Raw genomic sequence first — 26,142 nt, 5'->3', positions numbered from 1 at the left:
AAATGCTTGGTTTCCTGAATGTGATATTGGGATTTATAATAAGAAAAATTTATTTGATCTTCATCTTTCTAGGACAGAGCTCCTAAAACCCTTGGAATTTACTAGGTGATGAGAGCAATGAAGGTGCTTTTGGTTAGGTTATGAGGTGATTTTTGGAAAGCACCTAGGCATGGGTGCTGGTTGCTAGTAGAGACATCTGTGTGATCGATGAGAGGGCTGGAACTTTCTGCCCTACCTCTGACCTACCTACCTCTGACCCCTGGGGAGGGGAGAAGGGCTGGAGGTTGGATCAGTCTCCAGCGCCCAGTGATTTAATCAATCGTGTCTGTGTAATGAAGAAACCTCCGTAAAAACCCAAAAGGATGGGGTTCAGAGGTCTTGCAGGTTGGTGGACATGGGGAGGCTTGCAGAGAGAGGCAGACGTGGAGAGACCATGGAAACTCCATGCCCTCTGTCCATACCTTGCTCGGGGCTGTTCCTGAGTTATACTCTAGTGTATAGTGTGCGGTATAAACCTATACTGTAGTGCATAGCTTGTTTCTCTTTGAGTTCTGTGAACCAGCTGCTTTAGAAGATTAATGGAACCCAAGGAGGGGACTGTTGGAACCTCTGATCTATACAGCTCGTGGGTCAAAAGTGCAAATAACAGCGTGAACTTGCAATTGCTGTCTGAAGTATAAGGTGAGCAGTGTTGCAGGACTGAGCGCTTACCCTGTGGGGTCTGACATGGTCTCCAGACAGACAGTGTGGGCATCACATTAAATTGTAGGACACCCAGCTGCTGTCCGAGACCTGCTTTATGGTGTGGGAAGCCCTCCCCAACCCACATATCTTCATTAGTGGTCAGCCCCCCTTACTAAAACATATTTTCTGTAATAATGTAATCATGTTAAGAAAGACCTGCAGAGGGATTTTCTGCATAGTAGAAAAAAGCTGCATCCTCCCAGAGGCCGGTCAGCTCCAGACCAATTTGTAGGGCAGCTTCAGGCGCCAAAGGATGTCTTCCCAGAGTTAGACGAAATCGGCATCCTGCGGGCTCACTGCCTTCCCTTCTCGGCTGAAGGGACAGGAGCAGGTCAGAGGGCTCGTCCAATGGCACTGGTCCACGAGGTCTGCTTAGCCAGGACTAGAGCTCGCCCCACTTCAAAACCACGGGCTTGAGCTCGTTGACCTGCATTCACCCACCGCTTCCTGAGACTCTCCAACGTTGCACGCACTGGGCGCAGTACAGGGAAGAGTGAAAATTTTCTCCTTCAATTTCCAACTGCATATAAAGGACACTGGGAAGGTTCGTGTAAGGGGATGAGGAACCATGTTCCAGTCCAGTGTATTGACCACGTTCATGTGGGTTAGGTTACTTTCTAACTCACCAAAGCCCTAAGTGTTGCCTTCCCCCCTCAACCCCACGTCATGGTTAAATAAACTCATACTGAGGGACGCCACGGAAACTCTTGTTTCAGTGATCGTTACAGAATGGGAAAGAAGTAGGGCCGATAAAGTAAGATTCTTAAGCAAAAGATCCTCCATCACGTACAAGTGAAATGTATTTTGTTAATATTTACAAGCACGGCACAGCAAGTATGACATCCGACAACCTGCCAGAGAGAAACAAAACAACCCCATTTCCCTATGGATATTAATTACCCACTTCAAGGAGGCATGCTGAGTCAGAATGATCTTGTTCTCGAATTCTCAAACGCACCAAACGTGGAATCAGTGAACTCCCTGGCTTCAACTTCATAAAATGTACTTTGTTCAAAAGTTGTGAAACAGCATAAAAAAAAATCACAATAATTGCCTACACTTAATCAAGTGTTCTTTTCTTCTAGATTGCAAAAGAGATGGACGGGGGCATGGCCACACCAGTCAGGATGGCTCCCCATGGTCAACGGGCTTAACTGTGAACCTGAGCCCTAACAGACACAGCAAGGAGAATTACGGCTACAACAGCTAAAGACGACGCAAGCTAAGCGGTCTGTGTCTGCGGATGTGGTCGTCAGATCTCTCCCTGGTGCGTAGAGATTTCACAGGTGACATTCCCGAGTGCCCTCAGCCCCCACTCGTGCATGCATCCCACGTTGCAGGTTACAAACCCAGGCTCTGTGTCTCAAAGGGTGTCGAAGAGACAGGAATAGAATTCGCAGTATGAAAATATATACTATTATATACATATATGTACATACATATATCTTATGTATATGTGTGTACATACATAATACATGCATGAATGCACACATGTCATATGCATATGTGTACATATGCATGTATAATATATGCATACATAATAATTTGTATTAATATTCATGACTGATTTGTGAATCCAAGATGTTCTCCATGAGCGGCCCTCGCATCCTCCAAGGAATCATGCCATGCCCTAAAGTATGGATTGGGAAACTCACTGTGTAGGGTCAAATAACAAGTATTTTTGGCTTTCCAGGCCCTGTGCTCTGGGACAATCATTTAACTCTGACACAGCAGGTGTAAAGGAGCCATTGCCAAAAATGTAAATGCCAGGGCGTGGCTGTGTTCCAATGAAACTTTATAAAAACAGATGACTTGCCCACAGGTCATGGCTGGCTCACCTTATGCCTGCACGTGTTTCAAGGTCATTTACTCAAACGTTGAGTTAATTTATGTCCTCCAGGGAGCAACAAAATTAACTTATGCATAAATAACTCATAAGTAAAATGATCTACTGACTAGATACACTTGTCCCCTTTTTTCTATTCTGAAATATATCACTTGGGCAGAAAAGCAGCATTAAACCAGGGCGGGGAAACCAAGCAGTATTGTATTGGTAGAAAGGGAATATTATGGGCTTGGAAAAGAGTTGAAAGGACAAGGATCATGGAGAACAAAAACGAAGTATTTATCTTATACCTTATATATGAATACCATATAATGACTTTACATATGTTATATTTACATTGTAAATTTTGTATTATGTTTAGGTCTATATCCCAGCTGCTGTAGCAAATGGAGTTACAGAACTACGCTGTGTCCCTCTGAATCACAAAATGTTTCATAAAAGATCTACTGGCATAGTGAGTTCAGAGTTAAGTAGAGTAGAAACAAACTATCTCAACATTCGAATTTATTCTCAGCCCCTACACTAGTCATCGTCAGAATCTTCCATATAGTCATAAATTCAGTTCCATATAATCCTGAACTTCCCAATGCCTGGTTCATCTCTGGATCCCTTCACTTAAAAATGAAAATTAGGATCCCAGGACTGCCGTGGAAGGAAGTTTCCTTGGTCATCAGTTTTGAATTGAACTGATAAGCCATCTTGGGAATAAAATCAAGGAATTTCTAATGCCATCCCAGACCCCTATGAAAATCCACTGCAAAGAGTCTCCTTTCGGAGAGGTTACAAAACCAGAAAATGCTCTGGCAACATGGCACAGAAAATGTGATTCAAGTGGCATACGTTGAAATTTTCAAGTAGCAAAGAGGCTTCCTGAATGACCTGTGTTTTCCTAGGCAGCTGGTTTTCTTCATTTATAATCACAGATGCCCCATACTGAGGGGGAATGGATGCCTGTCTCTCTATTCTTTACATCTATCAGCAGCCCGAACACCAAGAAGGAACCACTTAGCAGCAGACCTAGATCAAGACATCGTTGCCCCCTGCACAAGCCCGCCCCCTTCGTGAATGACAATGACTCCACATGAAGACCCAGGAGCTCTGAGTTCTCATGGAGACATGCTGGGAATGTTGGAACAGGAAAACTCCGTCATGAGCTTTGCATGAAGCCACACCATCCTCACGATCTAATACAGGAAGTTTCAACTTGGGATCACCCCTCATCGAGGCCACCGCAAAGCGTGAGCGCCAAGCACGCCCCGATTCAGACGGGCATTTAGACAAGCTCTTGCACATGCACCCGTCCATAATGCCTGGTGGTGTCCAAGACAGACGGAGCCTAAGTGCGCATAGCCAAAACCCAAAAGGCCTCTCTACCCTCAGAAGTCCTCATTCTCCTCTCCTGACAGTGCATTTATACAATGTTCCCTCTGGGTTTCATTCTGCGAGCTGTCACATCATGAGCTGTGACGGGTCCCTGGCTCGGAGCGCGATGCCAGACCTATTACCACGGCTTCTCCTGGGAAGCAGGACAGGCCGGCTGTATTAAACAGAGCGCTCCTAGCACAGTGGCTACTGAGATGATTCTGACCGAGCCGCATCGGGTCACCGTTCCAAAATCAGACCGTGTAAGAAGACAAATTGTTCCAACGCTTCATGCCCCTGTTAGATACCAATACTTCCCCAGATTGGTAAAAGGAAATAAAAATGGGGGGGAGGGGCGCCTGGGTGGTGCAGTCATTAAGCATCTGCCTTCGGCTCAGGGCGTGATCCCGGCGTTCTGGGATCGAGCCCCACATCAGGCTCCTCCGCTGGGAACCTGCTCCTTCCTCTCCCACTCCTCCTGCTTGTGTTCCCTCTCTCACTGCCTGTCTCTCTCTCTCTGTCAAATATATAAAATAAAATCTTTTAAAAAAAAAATGGGGGGGAAAAACTCATTTTTTTCTTTTTAGAAAACTGCAGAATTCAGAAGACAAAGGAATTTACATAACGTGCTGTTAATGATGATTTAGGTATATGTGCTGATGAGAAATGCCTACATATGTTGAACGCCTTTGGTAAAATAAGCTATACAAGCTAAAAATAGTGATCATTTTGCCATCTATAATCATCTTCCAAGTTTGCATGTTAATAACAAAAGGGGAACAGCGTGAGTCTTTGTTAATTAAAAATAATCTTTGAAAAAAAACCAACTAGCACTCTTTTTTTTTTTTTCATGGCAGGAAATGGGGGAGGAGTCTGGAAATCCACTTTGTTGGGAACCAGGTTCTCATATAAAAAACAGAATCTTGACAATCCTGTAGAATCCAGGAATCCTACATAAGTTTGTTACCGACAGCGGAAAGAAATGGAAATTACGTGGTCGGCTATAAAGAAGGGGAAAGCCATTTGTGGTCTCCATGGTGGAAAATGCCTGGAAGCTTGGTACTCACGCTGATGAGAAAAATGGTAGATAATGAATATGTGAGTAATACAATCATAAATATGACCTCAGAAGGGCTTGGATTGACAGCTGAGCCAAGAAAAGACAGAACCATTTACCTGAAACATACGAAAACACATCCTTTCTCAAATCTAAGTATTGGAAGGGACGGGTCCAGATTTTGAAGCATGCAATGATTTTATTAACAAGTGCTCAGAACCAGAGATCACAAAAGTAGTCTACCCACTTCCCCTTCCTTGGGATCTGCTCTATCTCTGTGCTCCAGATAGAGAAAGATCTTGTGGCCTCAGTGGACCCTCGGCCTGCATTAAACCACACCTCTGACATTTTGGATCCCATTCTCGAAGGGCTAGCAGCATTCAAATGCCCACGTAGCTTGAGATGCTCACTCTAGAACAGAGTGGCCTTCCAGTGGCCAATGGGCTTGAGGGTACATTTTGGAGCGGTTTATACAAGGTGAGTCAGAAGGCTGAGCCTCTCATTGTGTATACTTAATTAATGAGACACACTCAGCCTTACGGCTATTTGGAGGAACAAGCAATTATTACAAAATCCTAAATTTCTAACGCACACTATTTTTTTTTTAAGATTTTATTTATTTATTCAACAGAGATAGAGACAGCCAGCGAGAGAGGGAACACAAGCAGGGGGAGTGGGAGAGGAAGAAACAGCCTCCTAGTGGAGGAGCCTGATGTGGGGCTCGATCCCATAATGCCGGGATCACGCCCTGAGCCGAAGGCAGATGCTTAACCTCTGTACCACCCAGGCGCCCCTCTAACGCACACTATTATATGCACTCCTAATGAGCTTGAAATCACTGCTTTGCACTTTGGTTCATTTCCAATAGATTATGAGAAAGAAAACTATTTTTCCCACTAAAGTAGCCAAAAAGCACTGCTAGATTTGATTTACCCAGGCTGTAAATGCATCAATAACGTAAGTCGGCAAAAGTCAATGATCACTTTTGATACTCACCATTACGTTGCCCTTCTAAGAAGATGCTTTTAAAAATGCCTCCATGGACATAAACTTGCTGTCTTTTCCATCTCAACACATTTGTCCCTGTTAAAATAAAAGCAACAAAGAGACATATTGGTCCACTCAATAAAAGAGATTGGTGTGCCTCCTTCAAAGCCCAGTTTCTATTGCTCACATAAGCTTTCTTTTGGGTTGTAATAGGAACTAACTGGTAATGGCAGAAAGTGAGTCTTAACCGGGTTCTTAAAACGTCAAGCTGCTAATCACAACGGGACACCTGCACGGGTGTGGCTGACTGTAGAAGCCACAACCCGCCGTGCTGGTCCTCACGCGGCATGAGGATTTAGCATCAGTGGGCACAGATTAAGGTGTCCAGGCTGGTCTGCAGTCATTTGCACTCTGTTCTATGTTGACGATGACAATCTACTTAGCCCATGTCTATGTCTAATCTCGCTTACTTAAATCAAGAGTTCTAAATCTTTCCAAAATGCAATTGGTGAAGAAAGTCAATCCATGTTTTAGAAATCGTTTATTTGCAAGAACTGAGCCTCAGCCTGCAGACACTGCTCTTTCCCCTACAGCAATGGGGCAGGACGGGCACAACCCAACATCACGTTATTTGCTTGACTCTGTCGGCTGTGACGAAACTCGTGTTTACTGGAGCAGTAATCATCCCAGGACCGTTGAGCGTTATTCTTGTCATCTCAACGTGGAATCTTCCCTTTAGAGGGTGACTCTCACGCAACGTTGCTCCTTCTACTTTCAAGTGGGGATCACAACAAGGCAAGTGGCTCCTTGCAGGCTGTCTGACAGAATACCAGCTTGCCGCGGACACTCGCCGTTGCAGAGCGCGGGGAAGGAGAGTGAGCGGAAAGACAGACTACTTCACTTAATGCACTTCTCACGCTCACTCGATGCCGGAGGAGTATCAGTACCGAGTGGATGAGGTCCTTGGGTTTCAAGGTAACGAGCCAGCACATTATTAAACTGTAGGGAGGCGGGATCCTATTTTAATTATGCTTTGATTACTCATAACAACTAGCACATTTACTTATTATCAGGTGTTTCATGAACACTGTTGATTAAAATACATTTGTGAAAATGAATTCATATGTCCCAACAATCACAATGGCATTCATCATATCATCGCTGACCCTTCCATAGCCGTGCAGGGTGGCTACTAGGATGTCTATTCTGCAGCTGGAAAAACCGATGTCACATGCTGTGTCACGCGGCTCATAGGCTTCGAGGCAGAGGGAGGCAGGGCTGAGTCTCCCCGGATGCCCACGACCACGCACTTTAACAAATCGCGGTGCCTCTTCAGCTAAATGAACGGTCATAGCAAACACGTACGTAGTGGGTCAACATTTCACATACCGACGGCTTTATACACGGACTCTTTTTATCTTTTCAAGAAGCGTAGAAGGTAAGGAAGAGCGTTACCGCCATGAGTTGAGAAAAAGGAATTAGAGGGATGTTAGGCAACTAGTCCAAGAGCACGGAGCTGCAAAAGGTAGGGCTGGACTCAGGCCAGGAAGTTTGCCTTCCATTGACCCTGCTACCCGGGCTCTGGTGGGACAATGAACGTCATTTCTGTCCCACATCCTCAGTCCCCACACTGTGGGAATCTACAGCTGAAATGGTTTTCGTCAGCAAGAGGGGGGCTATTTGATATCGATAGCAAAGACAACCTCACAGTGCATGAGTGATGCACACAGTAGACGCTCACTGAATACCAGCCATCCTCACACTGTATCATTAATACTACAACTTGAAAATTGGCCCTATTTCTATTTCACCCAAGCACAGGTCATCTCTTGGCTCTCACCTGCAGGCAAGTATTAAATACACTTCTCAAACTCAATACGCGAGAAACAAATAAACAAATAATAAAATGGGCAGAAGATAAGAACAGACACTTTTCCAATGAAGACATACAAATGGATAACAGACACATGAAAAAATGTTCAAAATCATTAGCCATCAAGGAAATTCAAATCAAAACCACACTGAGATACCACCTTACGCCAGTTAGAATGGCAAAAATTGACAAGGCAAGAAACAACAATTGCTGGAGAGGATGTGGAGAAAGGGGATCCCTCCTACATTGTTGGTGGGAATGCAAGTTGGTACAGCCACTCTGGAAAACCGTGTGGAGGTCCCTTAAAAAGTTAAAAATTGAGCTACCCTATGACCCAGCCATTGCACTACTGGGTGTTTACCCCAAAGATACAGACGTAGTGAAGAGAAGGGCCACATGCACCCCAATGTTCATAGCAGCAATGTCCACAATAGCTAAATCGTGGAAGGAGCCGAGATGCCCTTCAACAGATGACTGGATTAAGAAGATGTGGTCCATATATACAATGGAATATTACTCAGCTATCAAAAAGAACGATTTCTCAACATTTGCAGCAACATGGACGGCACTGGAGGAGATAATGCTAAGTGAAATAAGTCAAGCAGAGAAAGACAATTATCATATGATTTCTCTCAACTATGGAACATAAGAACTAGGATGATTGGTAGGAGAAGAAAGGGATAAAGAAAGAGGGGGTAATCAGAAGGGGGAATGAAGCATGAGAGACTATGGACTCTGAGAAACAAACTGAGGGCTTCAGAGGGGAGGGGGGTGGGGGAATGGGATAGGCCGGTGATGGGTAGTAAGGAGGGCACGTGTTGCATGGTGCACTGGGTGTTATACGCAACTAATGAATCATCGAACTTTACATCAGAAACCAGGGATGTACTGTATGGTGACTAACATAATATAATAAAAAAAATTAAAATAAAAAAAAAAAAACTACGAAGTTAACTATACGTGTGGTTCAGGAAAGTTCTAAAAACATTAGTAAGAATTATGTCTGACTGGCCATACTTTTTTTTTTCTTGCGATGGGGTAGAGAAAAATGTTCCTTATTTTAAGGTTGAGTTTTTGTTTGTTTCTTGGTTTGCTTTATTTTACTTGTATGTTTTTTTTTTAAGGGACACAAGTAGGATGGGATAATTAATCATATTGGCATGCATTTTATTTTAAAATCTGATATTACTAAAATCTGATAGAATGAAATCAATATTCCCATCACATGGGCATCCAGCTGCGTGCAAGTCCCCGGAGAGAACTCTGTTCATCTGTAGTCGTTCCGTCTGGGAGCACGGTATTCAAAGCTGGTGCAGCCTACCTCAGGAACGTTTCCACCTGTCCTGCTTCCCTCCCTGCCATCATCTCCCATACCATTCTTACTGGAGCCTACCCCCCATCCTTAATGGACGTTGTATTATTTCTCCTGCTGAGCAAGGTTAAATACATTCCAAATAGTCTCAGTTTCTTCTTCGAGGATAACCCGTTATGTGTGAACTCAAAACGTAACATTCTCCCAGACTGGTTTTTGTGTAAGAAACTGCCCAACAGTAAGGTGTCCGAAGCAGAGAAGGGCCCATTAGGACATCTATCCTAGTTATGTCACTGTTCAAATCAAGGGAGGATAAAGATCACCAACACTCCCCCATGCAAACACGCCATTTTTCTCACGTGTTTTCTGCTCCATGATTCACCGTGGGACATGATGCAGGAAGCCTTACTTTGTGTATTTGAAGCTAAATTATAAGATATGGTCACGTACCCAGTAGTATATCTCAAGGGTTAAAGAATAAATTCTCTAGATTAAAATACTACTTTTTTTAGATTAAAATATTTCTTGATTTTACTATTACATTTGGACTGTATAGTCTGTATCAAAGGCCTTAAAAGACAGGTAACTATGACTATCAATAGCTGATTATTTTGGAAGTGAAGAGACATTATACTTTATCATGTAAGTTTTGACATAGAAACTATGCCTTATCATACACTTTTCATTTGTAAAGACTTACGCTGTACTTAATATGTATTCACTGATAAAGAAAACAATCTGTTTTTTAAGTTTATTTTTTTTAGTCATCTCTGCACCCAACGTGGGACTTGAACCCACAACCCCGAGATCAAGAGTCACGTGGTCTGCTGACTGAGCCAGCCAGGCGCCCTTAGAAAGGAATCTTTTAAAGACATCTATGGCCTATGGTGATAGTTTTCAAATAGTCAAAGTGCCTCAAAAAGGAGGAAGCACTAATTAAAGCAATATTTATGAGTTACTAATATATTAGCAATACCATAGTTCATTAACATATTAGCAAATGTTACCGAAAAATTATCATTTCATTATAATAGAATCTTAGTATACAGAGAGTACATGAATCAAAGCATACAGACCTTTTAAGGAATATGAGGCGTGGAACGGAGAAGGATATACTCCACACTATGACAATGTTTCAAGGAAGTCTCTCCATATAGTTTCATCTTTACAGCTGAAGATTTGGGGCTTGATGAAGATGTTCATAGCCATTCCAGTTCACCCTGGGTAGTAGGTCAAAAGGATACCTAGAATAGAAGACAGAAAGATAAAAATACCTTCATAAAAGATGGCAGCCTGGCTCTCCAAGAGGGCACTGATATGATTGTATCCCTTCGTACCTAAATAATTCATAATAAATATTGTCTAGAAATCCTGTCATTTCATTTCACAAGCGTTTGTTAAGTGTAGACCATGAATGAGATATGAGGTCAGAAGAGGAATTCCGAAGACTAACGGGACAACCCGTGCCCTCAGTGAGCTTGTGTTCTTGTACCAGCTCCTGTACCAGTGATAAAGGAATAGAAAGTACCAGGCTCGGCGGAGGTGACAGCTCTAGGAAAGTCTTAGGAGCTGCACAGAAGAGGGCCTTGAGAGAGGACAGTGAGAAGGGCCATTATTTGTCAGAGTAGAGCCTACAGAAAGCATAAGCAGGTAGCCGCACCACAGCCCGCGGGGTCCTCAAGAGGTCCACACTGCGACTCGGCTCCGGGCTCCCAAGGCTTCGGCAGCACCGTTATGAATGTCTGCGCCAGGCTTGCACACACGTGTGCAAAAATAGGAGAAGATAAACTTAGTTTAAAAACCTAAATATATTTCAGAGGTATTAAAAAAATTTTTTTAAGAGTTTTATTTATTTGAGAGAGAAAGAGCAGGAGCAGGGGGAGAGGGGCAGAGGGAAAACAGATTCCCCACTGAGCAAGGAGCCTGACACGGGGCTCGATCTCAGGACCCTGATGTCATGACCTGAGCCAAAGGCAAATGCTTAACCAACTAAGCCACCCGGGTGCCCCTAAAAAATGTTTTAAAAATCCTAGGCTTATTCATCCTTTAATTTTCTTTTGAGTCACAGTGACCTGCCGAATTTCTGCAAGAAAAATGAGAGGAATTTTCATTGTGATAGATTTCTTGGGTAGCTCTAAAAAAAATTAATAAAAGGCATGCTCACATAAGAAGAGAAAGTATGTCTAGGTTTCAGGGGGGTCATCCTAGATATTTCTAGATGTGTACATAAATGTTCAAATTAACATAAGTAACCTAATTTATGTAACCCAAATTTTATCTCCCATCTCTCAAACAGAACAATCTTCCAAATTATATCCATTTTTGAAACGATGCATATTTAATAAAACATCTGTTTCTGCCTTGGATTTGCTCCCAGTTTTATACAATGTTCAAATTGTTTAATTTTTAGCATTAGGAAAGTCGAGTGAAAAACAACGAAGAGAGAAATTTCTCTTTAGAATGTAGAAAGCATAACTTAAAATATATATATCATCAATTTTATGCAATTCTACTCCTCCTGAGTCAACCCACAATTTGGATGAACTCTCAAGGAATTTATTTTTTGTCACACATTACTAATTTTGACCCAAACCTTTACAACGAAATTTAAAAAGTCTCAAGTCATCTATTCAGCAAGCAGTAGAAACAAAGAGCACAATACAGATTTATAGCTTTCATGTAGGACATTAAATAATTAAGCTCCAAAATCCTTAACATTCCAAAAAATTTATCACTCTCAATTTTCTAGCCATGGACTAGAATGGGAAATTTGAAGACTTTCTCTGACGCTGTCTTTAAAAAAGTACAGAAAAAAAACTGTAAAAAGTCTAGGGACATGCATACCAGAAAAAAAAAATTAAGATAAGAAGGCATCTAAAAATAATCACATAAGTATATTGAATAATCCACCACTTTTAGTTAATCATGCTAGTTTATAAGCTCAATAATTGAGGAAGAAGCATTTTCCCTTAGGTGAAAGACAACCTTCCTTCCACAACAAATAGGTTCAAGGATCAAAGATGTTCTTTCACACTCTCTCTGGCTTGGCTACATTGTCGAAGAAACTGAGATGGCTGGGCTGTTAACATTTGCCCTCAACCTGCAACCTTTGATTTTCTCATTCATTCAGTGAATACCCACAGAGTGTCTTGTAACAACTCATTTCTTCAACAATCAACCCATGAGTGTCTTCTCTGAGCTGGACTCACTGAAACGTATGTGTTTAAGGAAAGGTAGGAAAACATTAAGACACAACTAAGTGGGCAAAAAATAAAAAAGCTTTCCAAGGGAGCACCGAGAAGGAAGAAAACAGTGGGCTACGTATGAAGACAGGAGAGAGCATGTAACACACTTTATGTGGGAAGAGGGAAGGATGGTCCAGGCAGGAGAAGTGGCACAGGGAATGCCCTAATTCAGGACATGCTTAGTTGGAGCTCAAAATGGAAAGAAAACTGGTAATCAGACAGTGCTGGAGGGTGAAGCTGGGGAGGTGGGCAGAAGGCTCACTGTGTAAAGCCAAATAGGTCAGTAAAAGGAATTTTGGGTTGATTCTAAGCGTAACATGAAGCCATCCTTTGTAAAACATTTCAGAGCAAGAAGGAGGAAGATAAGATCAAAGATAAGTACTAGGAAGAGCCTGCCTTATGATGTGCCTATATTTTAAGGTCCTTTACATGCTTCATTAACTTACTCATCTTGCAAATACTTCTAGATGGTAACTCTCTTGTGGATGAGAAAACCGGAACATGAAAAAATCAACTTAACATAGCTAGGAAGCATCAGGCTGCCTGGCTCCTTTGGTAGAAAGTGATGAGCACCAGAGATGGGGGTCCATAGTGCATGCCAACATTAGAGAAGAAAGTGAGTATGACGGAATCTAAGCCTCATCTAATAGATAAGGTATGGATATGTGTGAAATACAAGGGGAAAAAATAAAAAATGTATTGGGCTCTGCCTCTGGTTCCTGGCACAGAGCTCCTAAATCCCTTGGAATTTCCTGGGTAATAGGAGTGTCTTTTGTTCTAATGAGGCAACACTTGGTGGGCCCCAACATAGCTTCAAAATGGGAGCTGGTCGCCAGGAAAACCAAGTCATGGTTGGAAGCTTGGAACTTCCAGCCCCTCTCCATCCTCTGGAAAGACAAAGGGGTTGGAGACTGAGTTAAAGATTAGTCATGGGTACTTGATGAAGCCTCCATAAAATATGAAAAGCACAGAGTTCAGGTAGCTTCTGGGGTTGGTGAGCACAACCATGGCTAGGAGTGTGGTGCACCCCAACTCCAGGAGGACAGAAGCTCCTGCTTCAGGACCCTGGAAGACGTCGTCCTATGTATCTTTCCATCTGTATCCCTTATCACCTCCTTTATGATAAAATTAACTAGAAGACATTAAGGAAATGTTTCCCTGAGTTCTGTGAACTGTTCTAGCAAATGATATAATCCAAGAAGGGAGTTGTGGGAACCTCTGATTTGTAGCCAAGTTGGAAAAAAGTTGTGTGTCACCTGGGGACCTATTGCTCGCAACTGACATCTGCGGTGGAGACGGTCTTGTGGGACTGAGCCCTTCACCGGTGGCATCTGCACGGACTCTAGTTAGTGTCAAATTGAACTGAATTGTAGGGCAGCCTCCTAGTGTCACAGAGAATGGGTTAGTTTGGGGGTAAACCCCCACACATTTGGTGACAGGAAGTATTGAGTGTGTGAGTAAAGGAGGAGCACAGAAGTCGTTTTCCCAACCAGCGCGGGAAGGGAGTACAACAGTACCCGTGTCGAAGGACAGCCTGAGGGTGACTGAGCGAGAAGGCAAGAAACAGGTGCAGTGAATCCCAGAGATGCTCTGCTTGGATGGAATGGGAAGTACCAAGGAGGAGAGGTCAGGACCGATGTGAGGCCGGCTGCTTCAGGAGATGGAAGACCGTGTGTGCTTGCAGACAGATTCTGGACGGGATAGTCCTCTGATGCAACCTATTTTTCAGGAAGGAGGAACAGGAAGAGTTTTAAAAATAGATGGGAGAGTGTGAACAGCCATAGAACGGTAGTAAACTAGCAAATGTCAAGTAAGAACATGGGCATGGGAAGTAGAGATGTCTCACAGCCAGAGAAACAGAGAGAACTGGAATGTGATTTACAGCAGGCAGACTAGAGAGAGGGGATGCAAAGTGCAGGGTGAGGGACTGAGTGCAGAAGATGCCTCTCTTGGGAAAACAAAATGCAGGGAACGGAGCAAGCTTGGCAAGAAAGACGATGGGCTGAATTTGGACACACTGAACTGAGCTTTTGGCAGAGCACACAGATGAAGTTGTCCAAAAAGAGGCAACCTGAGAGCAGGATGAGGCTTGAGAGAGAAGTCAGAGCAGAAAGTAGGGACTTGGGGGTCTCCCAGGTGGAAGCCATGGTTACATCACAAGCAGAAGCAAAGCTATGTGGGCTAGTCTGGAGGCCGGGGAAATGGCCTGGGGCTGGAGCAGAGGGAGTAGCAGGACCCAGAAAAGTTCATTAAATGAATAGAAAAGCAGTAGGGGGGAACCAGAGAGGAGAGTGTTCAGGAATTCAAGGAAGGAAAAAGCCTCTTGAAGGAGGGGCAATGAACATGTCAGAGTCTATGGAGAAACTCTGAGAAAAATGTTGGCCCTGCTGAAGGGTCAGCCCCTGCCCTGGTGCCCAGGGCAAGCCAGAGTCCAAGTGTGCTGTTGGAATAGAAAGCAGAAGAGATGCGGGAAGAGATAAAGAAATGTTTGTTACGACGAGTTCCTTCTCTCAAGGTACGGCATGTTAGGACATAAGTACGTTCGTGGCAGATAAGAATGGTGGGGAAGGTCTTGATAATGAACATGGGAGACTAGTTTCAGAAAGAAACACACTATAAACCAGAGAATGTGGAGGACTGAGAAGTGCATCTTTTCAAGTCCATCGTTTACCTTATAACCACCAGGAAGAAACTGTTCTCTGTGAGTCTCACAGATCTCTGCAGCATCTGGCAATGTTGAGCTGTCCACCCAACTTCTGAACCCTCTCTCTACCCTTAATGAAATGACCTGACATACAAAACCAGTCTCCGATGGCAACCCCATTGCTTGGTTCTCCGTGCAAGACGTAACCATCCATACCGTCTTCCAGGGCTTTGCGGGAGTATCATGCTTTCCTTAATGTCTACCACCACAAGCTCCCAATTCACACTATTAGCCTCCTGGCCTCAACCTCTATCTCCACCACTACCGGCCTCCATCGTAACTGCCATAAAATTGACATTCCGTAAATGGTTCACCTCAGCGAAAGCAACAGCAGGGCTCCTCCAGAGCCAACAGAACAGCATGTCTTGCTTTACCGTTGGGTTCCACCACCTAGAATGCTCCAGTGTCAATTTAGTCATCCAATGCAACCCCTGCACTTGACACTCAACCCATTCACGTGCATTTGTGTGCATGACCACATGATGTCACATGCATGTATGTCATCATTCAAGAAGTGCCTTTGTCTTTATCAACACTTGTTGCATGCCCGTATTGACTCACTCCCTCCTTTGCTCTTCACACACAGCCCCATCCATCCTGAGACAAAGATCATAAGCAACCCCCTTTGTAAAAGTTTCTTTGACAAACTGGCTTCCATGATGGCCCTCAATGGTCTCTGCCTCCTTGTACCAACACCCTCCCGCTGTCCGCTTTGGAACTGGTGCCAGGTGTGAACTGTGTGGCCAACAGTGTGACCCACCTCCAAGATCAAGGTAGAAAAGACTATGGTTTGCATCTTACGGTACCTCCCTCTCATCCTGTCTCCCTCTTCCCCACGTCAAGGAAGCCAGGTGCCGATGCTGTATGAACGGCCCTAGGGTGTGGTCACCGTGGCAAAGAACTAGAGCCTCCTGCTATGGGAGGGACACATAAGTGAGATTCTCCACTGCCTTTGTGAAACTTCCACCCCAGTCTCCAACTGGAGTGGAGCATCACAGCAAACCCTGAGCCAGAACTACTGAGCCGTGCAGCTCTTGAATTCCTGATTTCCAGAAAATCTATGCGATAATAAATATTTGCAGTTTTAAGCTGTGTTTTAGGGGAATGTTTTATGCCGTGATAGACAGATAACAAAACTGTCCCAACTGATACCACTGTCAAATAAGAGTCTAGTGGAAAATAAGGCTCTATATTCCCAAGGTCTGTGTCTTCATCCTTCTTATGGAATGTATGGTGTGCATGCCTTGTAGAAAAAGTATTTCATTGATCATTTTTGTCTCCTCTACTGCGATGGTGATCTCACCAGGATCGGGGATTGAATCTTACCTGTGTTTCTATGTCTTGCATCATCTAGTCTAGTGATCTTCTCAAAATAAGGTGTGCATACATGGCTATCGAATGAATCAATGAACGAATGAGTGAGCGAGTGAGTGAGTGAAGCTCAATTCATGGTTTCTGAGTCTCTGAAGGCAAGATAGCTGCATGCAGCCTGGAATTACAAGACCTTTGTCGGAGACAGAATGTGCCCTTGGATCCCTGAAGTGGGAAACAATCAGCTGCCTTCAAGTGATTTGAATTATGAGCCAAGCATTTGGAAGCATGGGGGAATAAATAACATCCAGCATATCAATGAATTTTTATGGTAGTGATTATTAATCTTTACATCCCGCACAGTCCATAGCACATGGTACATGCCCAATAAACATGCACTGGCTTGAACTGACCAGGAACCAGAAAACAAAGACAATGTGTAAATCAGTAGAGTAAGACTTGATGTCAAAAGCAAACCACCAGACCCAGAGTTAGGGTTAAAGCCACCTTCCAAACAAGAGGGACCAAAATAGCACATGAGAGTCAAAAATTAAACAGGTTGTTTGTGGAAATATCACCTGAAAAGACCCAAAGGCAATGGTTCTCATTGTGGGTGCCATCTTGGATCTGCTGACTCAGAAACTCTACTGGATGGAGCCCAGAAGTCCTGCAGGTGATTCTGATACTCAAGTTTGAGAAACACTGCCCTAGATGATGTGCTTCAAAAGGAGCTAAGACATAGGGTTCAGTGCCTTCCTTCACTGACAATCTTTCCAACAGTATTATCCTGAGAACAGAAATAAAATGGGTGGGGATCTCTGCTGAGCCACGGATGCATGGGCACAACACTGAGGCGAACCAAGAGTCCAGAGCCAGCTCTGTCCCTCCTCATTCACATCGCAGGGTTCTTTCAGCACCAGGTCTGAACGCCACACTTTCAGACTCCAAAATCTGTCTCTCTCGCACCATTTTCTCAGGGCGTTTCAACCCCCTCTCAAATGGAAGGTCTTACTTCCCTTGGAAGACCTCCCATGAATCCAGCCCTGAGGCAGCATTCCCCATTAGGATTCCCCATGTCCTCCCAGCCCCACAAACATGATTCTGTCACTCTTATTAAGGTAATGATGTCACAAGCACTTAACGTCATCCTTTGAGATGTGCCTTCATCCACCACCAGACCACATGCACCAAGAGAGAGCTGACGTGACTTCCTTCCCCACAAAAAGTCCAACAGGCACTCGTTGCTCAATGTATAAAACATCCGGTGAAGTTTCAAAAGGTTCTGACATTCACACCAATTGGGAGATAAATCCTTTTCCGCTTTATAAAGATTGAGAAATCTCTTTTGCTCAACTATTTATAATGCATGATTACAAGCTGAAAATATGCTGGAGAAAACCCATGTTGGAGTTGATATTTCCTAAGAGTGAGACAGAGACGCAAGACCGAGGCAAAGATAGGAGGAGATAAATCATACCCACGCTCTATGTTTCATTTTAGGGCAATGTAGATTTTCTACTGTAAATGCTGCACCGTGCTTTTAAGATCCGGCCAGACTGGTGATCGGCTTCATGTGGTCCCGTGTGTCAGCACCACTGGATTTGCTGAGGATTTCACAATTTCTAGTTGCACACCCCCTCTTCTCAGTTCGTAGGCACCCCTTAACCAGGTCACAATGAAGTTTATTCAGAAAATACACGGAGCGTGCGTATCACTCATCATGATTTAGAATGAGTTGCATTCAAGTCAAGAGTCTTAATTACAATGATCATGGCTCTGGAATCATGCAGAATGAGTTGGAAAGGACCTGGGGATCGGTCCAACCCACTCATTTTACAGGTGAGGAGTACGGAGCCCCACCACGTCCCCGCAGAGGGCTGCAATTAAAAGGGGGATCGCCACCCCCACCCCTAGAATGTGTGGGCACTGTGATACGATGCCGTGGCATCATCTCTGAAACACTGATGAAACAGAGGTGACTCTGGAGGACAGATGTCCCCCCTCCACTGCTGGACTGTGTCAGAGAAGCCGGGCGAGGCTAGGAACAAGCACAGGGCTGGGCCAGGGGTCTGCCCTTCACCCAGCTCTACCCAGGCTGCTGCTTCCCTTCAGGTCGGTCCTGCACACAGCCCTGCATCTTGGCGGGATTCCTAGGGCTGCAGTGACAAAGGATCACAAGATCGATGGTTTAATTTATTCTCCCATCAAGGTTCTTGAGGACAGAATGCCAAAATCAAGGTGTTGGCAGGACTGCGCTGCTCTGAAGGTAAAGGGTCTAAAGGAAGAGGGTCCTGCCTCGTCTATGCTCACGTGGCTGCTGGCTATCCCCGGTGTGGATTGCTCTGCAAGGGCATTGCTCCAGCCTCTGTCCCCATCGTCCCACAACTGTCTTCTCCCCGTCGGTCTGTCTGTGTCTTCACTTTGTCGTTCCACTGTGTGTGCCTGGGTCCGCATCTGCTGCGTCCCCCTCTGAGATGGACAGATGTCAAAGGCACAGAACCCACTTGCCTGACCTCTTAACTGTAGCTGCAAAGAACCTTTCTCCAAATAAAGTCACATTGAGAGATGCTGGGTGCTAGGACTTCATTATATTGGTCTGGGGGACACAATTCCACCCACAACACTTGGTTTATTTGTAAAATGACATGGTTGGACTCGTGGTGTTTTTTGTGGGATTTCTAGTGTTAAACCTGGAGACAAATTGAACGAGAAAATTGCACGCTGTCTCCCTCTCGCACACACAGACATGAGAATTTGGAATTGCAGAAACACAACATTTGGGTGACGGGCTGGATGGGCTTACTTCCAACCGGGCATTTTACCACCCCACAAAAACTACCTTGCTGTTCCTGTGCATTCGTACTGGGTTGAGAAATGAGGTCAGAATGTGTGCTGTCAGCATAATTCACATTCAGACATGTATCCGCTATCAACGTAGAGATGATTCCAACCAAATTGTCGGTGGGAGCAATTTGCATACATACATCAAACCCTGTAAGAGGTGCATAATAAGTGGGTTTCCCCTCTTATATTTTTGCTGGAGCCTAGCTTATTTGACTCTTGCCTCGTGGAACATAAAACTTATTTTAAATCTGTTCCATTAGTTAGAGTATTTAAGCCAGGGTGCCAGCATTTCAAAAACTATAACCAAAGTTTTTAAAAATGTAGGCAAGGAAAAAGGTAGACGGGATGAAATGAAGACTATGAAATGATTTCATTGTAGCAGATAGAAATACTGAAATATGTACTTCTTTTTTTTCCTTTTTTTGTGGGAGAATCTAATTTCAATCAATCAGTGTAACAGCTCAGAAGATAGAACCCCGTTTTCAGTGAGTCTTACATTTGATTTTCCGTGCAGCACATTGTGTTTTCCACGCACGTTAACAAGTGCTAAGGAAACGCCGGCGGTTGCCGATTGGCGGGCATCCACAGACCCGTAAATCATTCTGCGCGTGTCATGTTCAAACACCGTCTTCCCATCTACTGCATTTCCGTTTGCAACGTGGCTTGCCCCAATTTTAGATAAGCTCGCTGCACGGCGTTCGGTACTCTCCTTTGATAGATGCTTATCAAGGATTTTTACTCTTTTTATTTTCTCCAAAGCTCTCACTTACATACATCACTTCCACCTTCCTTTTCAAGAAAGTGCTTCATAATGACGACGCCTGAACATCAGCCTAATTCTCATTACAGAGGATACAATTCATAAAGTCGATTCTTGTTACGAGAACGCTCCAAGGATCCTGTGGATACTGTCGCTCACTGTCCCGTTTACCCCCTGTTTTTCCGGTCATGCCCAGCACACCTGCAGGGCCGCTAGGACCCCAAAGAGAATGAGAATGTGGCAGAGTTTTATAACCTCATTTTATAACACAGTTCTTAACTGGGAGGGATTTTAGCCCCCAGGGGACATCTGGCAACGTCTGGAGACATTTTTGATGGTCACAGCTGGGGAGACATACGCGCCTGGCATTTAGAGGCTTGAGGCCAGGGATCCCGCTGAGCATCGTACAACGCACAGGGCAGTCACCTGCATCAAAGAATTACCCAGCCCCAACATCAATAGTGCCAAGGGCAGTAAATCTTGTTTGTAAGGGAGATGTATTCCTATCACATATCTAAGCACATCCAATTATGTTTTAAACATTACCCAGCACCTGTCAGTTTGCAAACTTCCCTGATGCACCCTTTTTGTAATCAACTGCAATGACCTTCTACTTATTATAATTTAGGATCTCTAGTCTATGTTGTAGAAGTTTGGATTTATTGGGGCGCCTGGGTGGCTCAGTCGTTAAGCGTCTACCTTCAGCTCAGGGTGTGATCCCAGGTTCCTGGGCTCGAGCCTCATATCTGGCTCCCTGCTCTGCTGAGGGCCTGCTTCTTCCTCTCCCACTCCCCCTGCTTGTGTTCCCTCTCTCGCTGCCTGTCTCTCTCTCTGTCAAATAAATAAATAAAATCTTTTTAAAAAAAAAAGAAGTTAGGATTTATTGAGGGCACAGACACATGCATACGAACACACACCAACAACCGGGGCAGGGCTTGCTACTTCTAGCAACAGCATTCTTTTGAAAGATGGTAAGTAGGGGCGCCTGGGTGGCACAGCGGTTAAGCGTCTGCCTTCAGCTCAGGGCGTGATCCCTGTGTTATGGGATCGAGCCCCACATCAGGCTCCTCCGCTATGAGCCTGCTTCTTCCTCTCCCACTCCCCCTGCTTGTGTTCCCTCTCTCACTGGCTGTCTCTATCTATCTCTGTCAAATAAATAAATAAAATCTTTAAAAAAAAAAAAACAATTTCTTTAAAAAAAAAAAATAAAGGTGGTAAGTCACTCCTTTTATTTGGTTTTACAAGTGAAACAGGTAACGTGTATCACTGTTCTCAAACACGCAGCCATTTCTGCAAAGGGCCTATAGGTCACTATTATACTGAAGGAGGAGATAATGTTACGGGCAGAGAGTAGAACGCTGGTTAGCAGGGGCTGGGCAGGACGGGGAGATGGGAAGATGCTGGTCAGAGGGTCTGAACTTCTAGTGGGAAGGTGAATAATTATAGAAATCTAATACACAATATAGTGATTATAGTAAATACTAATGGATTAGATGCTGGAAAATTGTTGAGACTAAATCTTAACTATCTGTCCACCAAAAAGGAATGGTACCCGTGTGACCGGATGGAGGTGTTCACGAAAGCTATGGTGGTAATCATATTACATATAAATAGATTCAATCAATGGGTACACCTTACGCTTACATAGTGTTATATGCCGATTGTATCTCAATAAAGCTGGGGGGGGCGGGAAGGGATCAAATAAACCAATAGTGATAAGAAACCATCTTTGTCAGTCCTCTGTTTGTCCCTAAGCTCTCTTAACATGGGTCATACTTATATTAGGAGGAGAACGATGGCCATGTATATGGTGGGCTTGTAAACTGTTGCCTTTACGACAACAGACAGTACAGAGGTCCCTCGAACGTGAGAGACAAAACTAGCATGTAATCCAGCCATTCCACTTCTGGGAATATATGCAAAGAAAATGAACACACCAGTTTGAAAGGTACCTGCACCCCTGTGCTCACAGCAGCATTATTTACGACAGCCAAGACATGGAAGCAACCTAATTTTCTATCGATGGGTAACCGGATAAAGAAGATGGGTTGTATTTACACAATGGAAGAGACTATTCAGCCGTAAAAAAAATAAACCAAGAAGGAGATACTAGTTTTCTCCTTTGCAGCCACGTGGCTGGAGCTGGGAGGCACGATGCTAAGTGAAATAAGTCAGGGAAAGACAAATAATGCAAGACCTCACGTTGATGTGGGATCTAAAACAGCACAAAACAACCCAAACTCATAGAAGAAGAGATCAGACTTGTGGTCACAAGAGGCAGGGCACTGGGGAGAGGGAGAATTGGAGGAACTTGGTCAAAGAACACAAACTCTCAAGGATACGCTAAGGGACAACACAATGACCACGTTAACATCATAGCTGAGTGGCGTGACAGGTAGAAAAGTTAGGAAAATAGAGCCTAAGAGTCCTCCTCACAAGGAGAACATTTTTTTCTTTTTCTTTGAACTGTAGCTGTATGACAAGATAGACAGGAACTACAGCTTTTGCAGTCAGTGTGATACAGTGACCGTCATTCCACAACGGACGCCCATCGGACCACCACGCCATACGCCTGAAATGTGTATGGTGATGGGTGGCAATTACTGCCCGATGAAATGAGAAAAAAAAGTAAAAATGGGGCACACTTACATCAAGATTCAGAAAATTACCTGCAGAAATACACATGAGCGGCGGAAGAATGGCCAACTATAATTGTAATACAATAGGTCGCTATTCTGGGGTCCTTCTCTTTGCCAATAAAATGTACCACGTGAGCTTCTACCAAAATGACATAATTTGGTTGACTATGAGTTGGCAAAGGGGAAAAATTGCAAGTGTGTGTGTGTGGAATGACGGAACAGTCTACCTTCAATTGTCTTTGTCATTGCCTCCTGTCAGCAGACGCAGGGAGCCCCCCCCCCCCCACATACACACATACCTGGCTATATTCATGTTGTCCTGGGGTGGGGGAGCACTGCCTCAGGCCACGCGGGCTCACCCCCCGCTAAGGAGTCAATAACCTGAGACTGAAGATTATGGAGAACACTCGTGTTCCTCTAAAAATAACTCGAGTGCTACATTTTGCTGATGCTATAACCTATTTCCTGTAGGTTATGTAGAAAGAGCCATTTCTTCAATGAGACTCTGCAATGAGGAGTAAAGGATGGAGACGAGGTGGGAGGGGCACAGAGGGATGAAAAGAAATTCAAACACAGATCAGCCTACTGTCATGTGTAGCCCTATGTGAGTTAGCAAGATATTTTTAAAAACCAGTTTTTACTTTTATGGCTTGGAAGTTGGTGATTATGGTTTTAGGTGTGCTAAACATACAATGGCTATGTAAAAAAAAAAAAAAGTTCTTACATTTTAGAGCAATACACTGACATACGTTTAGATGGATTCCACGCTGCCATAATGAGAACAGGGGAAGTAGGTGAGGTTGAATAGGAAAGACTAGACGACGGAAGCCTCATTTTTCAAGCTGACTGATGGGTACATGGGATTCATTATTCCATTTTCTTTCCTTTTTTTGCAAGTACTTGAAATTCTCAATAGTAAAATATCCAGTCAGATCTCAAGCACATGGAAAAGTTTTTTGGTATTTTTTAAGGGTACAAATCAAAGTTAACGAATCAAAACATGAGACAGAATGACACCCAACAAAATACATCAGGCCCCTGTGATGAAGAATGTACGTGGAAGGATTTGAAAATAAGTTATAGGAGCAAAACTGAGTAAATACCCTTAAGGTAAAAAATAATAATGACGATGATGATGAAGTCAGTTAAGTTGTAACCTTCCGCAAGAATGAGTCATGAAAAATAATGCCTAAGAAGATTCGTCATAATCCAAAAGTGGCTTTTGGTACCATAGTGTGGGAAGTGGAAAGTTCAAAATGGTGTAGATACAGACAGATACAGTGTAAGGAGAGATGTGGCTACATACAGAAATAGAGATGTGGACACAATTTCGGTAGTACGGTTGGGAACTATATGATGTAGATAGAGTTACAAACATGATATCAACATGGTAACATGATATCATAGACATATCATATATCATCGTGACTCAAGATATCCTATGTACATGGAATCTGAGTCCTGACGAACGCAGACATATATTTATACACATATAGAGACACCGATGATAACTATATGGATAAATAACTCTCATCTATGTTTAAAAGATTCAGAAAGTTACCCACAGAAATGATACAAATAGTTTGTTTAACCAGGGACTCTGGAATGATAACTGTTACATTTTTTTTCAAAACTTCTGTCTCCTATAATACGTCTCATTCCTTCCCTATAAGAAAAAACACCCTGTCTTTAAAAAACTCTTCCTGGGTGGGCTCAGTCTGTGAAGTGTCCGCCTTTGGCTCAGATCATGATCCTAGGGTCCTGGGATCGAGCCCCATGTGGGGTTCCCTGCTCAGCAGGAGTCAGCTTCTCCCTCTCCCTCTGCCTGCCGCTCCCTCTGCTTGTACATAAAATCTTAAGGAAAAAAAAGCTCCTTGATAGGCTGCGATGGGCTTATGTCTTATTCATAAAATGGACCCAGTTCCCAGAACTGCAACAAGAATGCTTCTTGGGACGGACGGACGTGACCATCACCCATGTGCACATTAAACTTTTATATCAAAACCCACACCATGGGTTACGAGAATGAGGTTATTTTTTAAAGTATCGATCGTGGCCAACAGAAGCAGGTGGCCAGGCAGCTAACAGGACAAAATGCAACCTCTGTGGCTCACCCCTGGAAGTCTCCGGTTAGCCATGCAAACCTCCAACTGCATACCTGTCGAAAAAATGCTAGCGTGGGTTGTGGGAAGGAACGGCACCCACGCCACTCTCAAGGTCTGTTTCCTGCATGGGAAGGTTGCAAACCAAAACAAGGAAGCTGCCAAAGATATTGTGCTCGTGGCTGGTCCACTGAGGTTTTCTGCAGGAAGGCAGCGTTTCTGCAAGCTGAACACCCCGGGGCCAGCAGGCAGTGGGCAGAGCAGACCAACACAAGCGAGACTCTGAGTAAAATGTCAAGGGCACAGGGGGTGCCCCACAGCTTCCAGGAACACCACCCTCCTTCTACACCAAACCCCGATGCGATTTCTTCACAAGACGCTCTTTCACGAAGAGTCTTTGCATTTGGGGGTTATCAAAAGGCAATGCAAAGCTTCTATGGGGTTCAAACCATGGCAGCAAAACAAGAGACTGAACAAAAAGAAAACCAGTAACAAAGTATTAGATGATACTTCCAAGTACTACTGGAAGAATGAACTACATATGCACGTGTCCACACTGATGTAAATGGATGACGGAAGACAGAAATCAATGGGAGGACGGATGCAGCAAATACTCCTCAGAGAAGAATTCTAAGTCCCTGAGGTCCATACTGCACCCTCCAAGGCATGCAGCTGAATTCTCCGTGCTCCCCACCTTGCATGTACTTGATGTGACTTGCTTCCAAAGCACAGAGGATGGAAGGGTGAGGGGTCAGGAGACTTCACAGTGGAGAAACCTGGCAAGGACGCCTACCTCAGCCAGGTGATGGGGATAAAGACCACTGACCTTCGTGCGACCTCCCCCGTAACGCAAAACACACAATGCTGTCCAACATCAGACAGACTCGACCGGGGGTGCATTCCACACTCACACTGCACCACGATGAAAAGGCAAGAAAAACAAAATGGCCCCAGAGTCCAGGAGAAATAAGGGAAGCGGACAGCATATGCAGCACAGTTCCCTGGAGGGGATCCTGGAACAGAGAGGGAGCATTCGGCAAAAACAGGTGAAATCGCAGTACGGGCTGGGGTCTGGTTAATAGTAATGTGCTGGCGTGGGCTCCTTAATTGGGACCGATGTCCCATGAGACCGCATTCTGATAACTGGGTGCAGATAAACACCCACTCTGTACTATCTTTCCACTGTGTTTCGTAAATCTAGAACTCCTTTAAAGGTTACTTCTAAAAACAAAAACAGTATTGCAAATTGTGCTAAAGGAAAAAAAAAAGAGGGGGTTATATTCTGTACAATCAATCAATGTGTAAGAATCAAAGGATTCGCGTTGCGACCCAGGGAGGCGGGTCTGCGAGCTTCCT

At 44.1% G+C, this 26,142-nt stretch overlaps 1 protein-coding gene across 3 annotated transcripts in view; it reads right to left on the bottom strand.

The window, feature by feature from the left end:
- NLGN4X (neuroligin 4 X-linked) overlaps positions 1-26,142 on the bottom strand; it is a 299,671-nt gene that overhangs the window by 256,163 nt on the left and 17,366 nt on the right. For all 3 annotated transcript variants that reach the window (XM_087860184.1, XM_045813629.2, XM_087860185.1), the window contains exons 2-3: positions 10,258-10,425; positions 6,006-6,092 (exon numbers count right to left, since the gene is read on the bottom strand). The gene's annotated coding sequence lies outside the window, so the exon portion shown is untranslated. The remainder of the gene's footprint in view (positions 1-6,005; positions 6,093-10,257; positions 10,426-26,142) is intronic.

This window comes from Ursus americanus, chromosome X (assembly GCF_024610735.1).
Source record: "Ursus americanus isolate L20-20 chromosome X, mUrsAme1.1.p, whole genome shotgun sequence".
In the NCBI taxonomy this organism is placed as follows: Eukaryota; Metazoa; Chordata; class Mammalia; order Carnivora; family Ursidae; genus Ursus; species Ursus americanus.
Note: the sequence above shows the minus strand (reverse complement) of the source record. Positions and strands in the feature narration are given on the sequence as shown.